At 38.2% G+C, this 5706-nt stretch overlaps 1 protein-coding gene and 1 pseudogene across 2 annotated transcripts in view; one reads left to right on the plus strand and one right to left on the minus strand.

Moving 5' to 3' along the window:
- DIP2B (disco interacting protein 2 homolog B) overlaps positions 1-5706 on the plus strand; it is a 264125-nt gene that overhangs the window by 74201 nt on the left and 184218 nt on the right. The gene's annotated exons all lie outside the window — the stretch shown is intronic.
- On the minus strand, positions 3500-4127 carry LOC105887042 (annotated as a pseudogene).

A 5706-nucleotide genomic window follows, 5' to 3' on the forward strand; every position in this document is an offset into this window, starting at 1 on the left:
TTTTTTTTTCCAGTTTTTGGCCAGGGCTGGGTTTGAACCCACCAACTCCCGTATATGGGGCTGGTGCCCTACTCCTTGAGCCACAGGCACCACCTAAATAATTTATCTTCTAAAGTACTTTTAAAGTGACCAGAGATAAATATTTATGAACCACATATGTATTTGGAGGGCATTTGGGAGATACAGTTTTCTTAAGAATAGAATTGTGAAAAAAAATTAAAGAGAATAGAATTGTGCTGTAATTTCCTTGATTATGTTTGATGATATTAAGAATTCTTAGAAATCTTTTCCAAAATCTTACAATCTGAAAGTAGATGAAACATTCAAAATTAATTCTAGCTATAATGATGTCTTTAATGTTGGTAGTTTTTTGCCTGTTTTCTTTTTTTTTTGCAGTTTTTGGCTGGGGCTGGGTTTGAACCCACCACCTCTGGCGTATGGGGCCGGTGCCCTACTCCTTTGAGCCACAGGTGCCACCCTCTGTTTTCATTTTATAAGCAAACGCAAAGTATAGTGCTCTCTGCATCAAAATACATATGAAACTTCCTGTAAAGGAAGACTAGGTGATCTTTTAAAAATCTTGAATTATTTTACTAGGATCCTAGTAGATTGATTAGATTAGATTGATTTGAGATGAGATTGTTGTTTAGGTAAACTTGATGTTAGGATCTAATAGTGGAGGAGGGAGCAATAAATAGCACCTCTCTTTTCTACCCAGGTTCTGGATAAATGAGAAAAAAATGAAAGGATTAGCAGATGAGAGCTGTAGTATCACCTTTATTGTTGATAAAGGTGAAAGTAAAGGAAGCAGACCTATCCTCTGGTCACAGTGGTGCTGGACTGGAGGTGTATACAGTATACAACCCTCTCTACCCAAGAAGGGCACAACTGGGCTCCCCCGACCCCCAATACAGATATACCAGTGAGATCAGTTGCTTTCTTCTCCAGAACAGGAATCATCTAAGTGGCATAGAAATGTCAGAGATGTTAAAACCTTTGGACCTAAATTCACGGCAGATCTCAGAAATGAGGAATTAGTGCATTCCATGCATGGTTTATATGAAACATGGGATGGTGCTAGGGTAGGAAATGGTAGCATAACTTGGCCAAGGAGTGAACTTTTGTTTTGGGGAAGAAAACTTACAACATTGGCCTGTGGGAATTGTGGCAAACCTTTTATTGGAATGATGGAAATTACTTGTCCTTAGTCAGTCCTCTCTGTCTTTCTGAAACATTTGTGATTTAGCATTATTCCAGAGCAATAAGAAGTCAAGGTCCACAACCTAGTTTCCTGCTGTCCATTCCATTAACATTTTAAGGTCTGTTTCTCTGTCTCTTTTCGTTTTCTTCATGGACTCCTTTCATTTCCCTTTCCTCCTCAAAGGCTGGCGTTTTGCATTATTATATCTTAACTTTCTTTTTATCTGACACTCTGTCCTTGGCTAATGTCAGCTACTTACACAGTTTTAACTATTCCATATCTTGGCTGATTTCCAAATCTCTATCTCCTACTCAGACCTGTGTTCCAAGCTCCACATTTATGTCCAACACTATTGGTCCATCTAACGCTAATCTTTTCTCTCTAATCCACCCTCTTAACAACTCGGAAAGCCTTGCCTTTTATTTTGAGTTCGTGATCTTTTTGAGTGTCACAATAGCCTATTAGGTGAAGACAGAAATGGTGTCAACTCAGTCTCTTTGTTCTTTATTGCTTATCTCCAGGGTCAGCACACCAGATACTGGGTCAGATCCAGCCAGAGACCTATGAGCCAAGCTTTATAAAACACAAATTGAGCCATGGGTCTTCTTGTGTTTAAAACTCTCCTGTGTATTTACCCTTCTCTCCTCTGTTTTCTGCCTCTAACTACCTGTTGACCCTTTTAGAGTCTGCTCAGTTGTCACCTCTTCCATTAAACTGTCCTCTGAAGTTACATCTCTACTCCACCCTGTGTGTACTTCTGCTGATGTACATTTCACGTTGTGTTCTCGAACTCGTTTGCCCTTAGTCATCTCTTCTACACTGTGCACACCTTGAGGGCAGGTTCCATGTCCTGTTTGGTTTTAGATCTTCTTTAACTAGCTTAAGGTCTGGCAGAATATATAGGATTATTGTGAATTAATACTTACAATGGGGTACATTGAAGAGTAGTTTTTATTGCTAAGGCATGAAAAAATATTAGTAGTCTAAAGATACTGATCAGTTTTGAGTCGGTGGGCAGGATTTCTAGCTTCTACATTTTTGATACAAAATCATTCCTCATTCTATTCTGTTATTTTTATTTTATTTTATTTTTTTTGAGACAGAGTCTCACTTTGTTACCATTGGTAGAGAGCCACGGTATCATAGCTCACAGCAACCTCAAACTCTTGGGCTCAGAGATTCTCTTACCTCAGCCTCCCGAGTAGCTGGGACTACAGGTTCCTGCTTTAGTATCTGGCTGTTTTTGGAAATGGAGTCTCGTTCTAGCTCAGAGCTGATCTCAAACTTGTGAGCTCAGGCAGTCTGCCTGCCTTGGCCTCCCAGAGTGCTGGGATTACAGGCATGAGCTACTGTGCCTGGCCCAATTAAATTTTTTATTTTGAGATAATCATAGATTTCACATGCACTTGTAAGAAATAATGCAGAGAGATCTCAGTTACCTATTACCTAGTTCCCCCGTGGTAACACATTGCAGAACTATAGTACAGTGTCACAACCATGATACTGACTTTGATACAGGTAAGATACAGAACACTTCCATCAGGACAGGGATCTCTCCTATTGCTCTTTGTAGCCACACTCACCTGCACTTCCTCTTTATCACTGGCAACCTAACCTGCTCTCCATTTCTATGATTTTATCATTTCAAGAATGCTGTATAAGTGGGATCACAATGTATATAACCTTTTGGGACTAGATTTTTTTTCTTTTTTTTTTTTGCAGTTTTTGGCCAGGGCTGGGTTTGAACCAGGAGTAGGACGCATATGGGGCCAGCGTCCTACTCCTTTGAGCCACAGCTGCCACCCAAGGGACTAGTTTTTTTTTTCTACTCAGCCTAATTCTCTAAAAATTTTTTCAGGTTGCTCTGTATATCACTAGTTCTTTTGTTGAATTCTCATAGCTTTTAAAAGATGAAACAATCATCTATTCTATGTATCACAGTGGTTTCTTTTCTTTTAATTTTTTTTGGAAGCTGAAGTCTTTTTTATTGACAGAGTCAACAGAACATTTGTGGTAGTAGGGCTGAGTTAGTCACAATATCCTGCTACAGCGATTTCTGACATTCAAATTAGACTTATATAAATGTGGCTCCTTTTGATTCCTTCAACTTTGTATTATGATTATCTGTACAAGTGGGTTTCTAAATTGAAACAAATTCATATCTCCCCAATTTACTTAATTTTTGGAGAATAACAGCTTGAATCAAAATTTTTTAAAGGTGATAGGCTAAAAGACTAAAAAAAAAAAAAACTAAAAATAAGCTTTCAGGCCTAATCAAGAATAACTTAATATTATTCATTTTCTTCTTTAAATATCTTATTTAAGTGCTTTGTTAGCACTTAAAGGGTGAAGGTTCCCACCACATGCATCAATTTGTTTGTAGGTTTTAGATTCAAGCTCTTTAAAAAGAGTATTTCAAGTGTATTCAGAAGAACTTACCTCCTCAAGATAGTGGACACGGTATCAAACAGCCCACCTGTCTTTTGCGGCACCATAGCTTTATATTCTTTTTCAGTGGGACGAGTATAATGATCCCTCCAGTAAATATCTAGGCATTGTCCCTGATGGAGTTCCAAAGGTTGGCAGGTAAAAAGCTTTACTACATCTAGGTGATCAAGGGTTAAGACTTTCTCTAAGCCAAGGAAATATACATAATTGACAGAATTGATGACAGATGGAATCCATAGATGCTGTGTGCCACTGGAAAGTCACTCGGAGTTTTGAGTTGTCTTCAATATCATCATTGAGTAAACTGGCATTATGCAACATTTCTGTCACTTCATTGATAATCTGTAGCTTGTCTCTGGAACTTTCAGCCAATGATTAAATGCTTGTGAAAGTTTGGTTCTCACTTGCTTATCTGGTAACTGAAGCCAGTATAGGGTTCTCAAATAATTCTTTGAACTGTTTGTTGAGTCTTCTCCATTGTTCTTAAATTTCGAAGTTGATGATACCATGACTTTAATGCACGCTGCCAGGCCGGGACTAGTAGTGTCCAGCGTCAGCTTCCTACTTTATAGTTCACATAAGCTTCCCTCCCCTGCCTCACCTGAGAGCTCTCCACCCTCCTCGCTGCCAGTGACACTGCATTACTTGGTGCAAGAAAATGTGCTATCCCCGTCACACTCCTTTAATTTAATTTTATTATTTTTATTTTTTTAGAGATGTATTCTCTTTTGCCCAGGTTGGAGTGCAGTGGTGTCGTCATAGCTCACTGCCCTGTGTGCTCAAGTTGATCCTCCTCCCTCAGCCTTCTGAGTAGCTGGGACTACATATGATCACTTGACTAATTTTTAAAATTTTTGTAGAGATGAGATCTGTCTCAGGTTCCTCAGGCTCCTCTCAAGCTCCTTGGCCTCAAGCATATTCTCCCACCTTGGTTTCCCAAAGTGCTGTGATTACAGGTGTGAGCCACTGTTCCTGGCCCCACGGCAGTTTCTTTGAAAGCTATTTAAACTCTTTACTTTTTGTTCTTTATCTGCAACTGTGGTTTTTCCAACTCAGTTAACGCTTTTGTTTATGTGAATTATATCTATCCCTATTTACTGTATTAGAAAATAAACTGAAATGTTCATTTTAAGTAACATATAACATGTTTTATATGAGAAATAACTCTGTTTTCCAAAAGAAAAAATATTTAATGAAAAGAAAAGCACTGTTCTACATATTTGTGAATCCCTTTAATGTCTGGACGCTCCTATGTGTTGTTTCATTTAATCTTTATAGTAAATTATTTTGATTGACATATGTGAAGAAAATCTGGCTTCATATAGCTAGGTAGTGAGAAAAGTCAGGAATATGGTATTTTAAAATCTTATCAAAAAATTGTAAATATTCTTCTCTAATACTGTAATCCATACCCCCTAAGTGGTAGTTTCTTAAAGGTTAGTTACACTGTAGCATATGAAACTGTATCAGTTAACTCTTCATACCATATTACTTAAAACCCACTGATCTGTCTTGGTACTCTGAATGAATGTCACCCATGAATTTTTTTTTTTTTTAAACATCGTGTGTTGGTTATTTGAAAAATATTGAATCACTGAGTTATCTTCCAACTTTTGACGTTTTTCTTTATACAGTATAAAAAATCATTTAATATCACCTATCTAATAAGAAAAATGGTATTGGGAAGCTGTAAAATTCAGGTTTTCCTTTTTTTGAGACAGAGTCTCACTATGTCACCCTTGGTAGAGTGCTGTAGTATCATAGCTCACAGCAACCTCAAACTTGGGTTTAAGCAGTTCCCTTGCCTCAGCCTCCCAAGTAGCTGGGACTACAGGTGCCCACCCCAATGCCCGTCTATTTTTTTGTTGCAGTTGTTTAGCTGGTCCAGGCTGGGTTTGAAGCCACCACCTTCAGTGTATGTGACTGGCACTGTAACCACTGTGCTATGGGCACCAAGCCAAAAGTGAGATTTTCTTAAGTTTTTATTTATCAAAATCATCACTTATTGAACTTTATCATGGACAACAAATGCTGCCATCAACAGACTCATTTCATCC

Source organism: Otolemur garnettii, unplaced genomic scaffold (genome assembly GCF_000181295.1).
Source record: "Otolemur garnettii isolate 467f Iridium unplaced genomic scaffold, OtoGar3 scaffold00043, whole genome shotgun sequence".
NCBI lineage: Eukaryota > Metazoa > Chordata > Mammalia > Primates > Galagidae > Otolemur > Otolemur garnettii.